Source organism: Carex rostrata, chromosome 29 (genome assembly GCF_964058835.1).
Source record: "Carex rostrata chromosome 29, lpCarRost1.2, whole genome shotgun sequence".
Taxonomy (NCBI): domain Eukaryota; kingdom Viridiplantae; phylum Streptophyta; class Magnoliopsida; order Poales; family Cyperaceae; genus Carex; species Carex rostrata.
The window spans coordinates 530,971-531,585 of NC_135946.1; positions in this window are offsets into that span (position 1 = coordinate 530,971).

Here is a 615-nt window from a genome sequence, read left to right on the forward strand (position 1 = left end):
GGTTGAGATTGTCCTACTCGTGCTGAGATTCACGCTTTTGTTATCAAAAAAATTATCAAACTAAGAAGAATGTTACTTTCATTAAATTGTTACGCTAACGGTTGAGATTGTCCTACTCGTGCTGAGATTCACGCTTTTGTTTAGATGTACGAAACGATTTATAATTTTAGTTTTCACAATATTCTTAACATATATCTGTCACACCCCGACACATGGGGTCGTGCAGTCCCGCCGTGAATATATAGTCTCCTATATACTCACAAGGCAAGTACGATGTAAACCTAACATAATAACGGTTTACAACCAATCTAACTTACCATTTAATTAATCAAAAATCATATTTATACAAATATGATTTATATAATTTCGACATATACTCACAAACATATTTAAATCATACAATTACTATTTAATTTAGATTTAAAATAAATCCGGTTCGATTCCAATTCCATTAGACTTTATTACCATCAAATAAACATTTCTGCATGACCTATTGCGGCCCGTAATGAGGCTTATTGCGGCCCGCAATCGGCACTCAAATCTGTCAAATAAAAACAACAATTTCTTCTTCTTCTTGCGGCCCGTAAAGGTCCATATTGCGGCCCGCAATAGCTG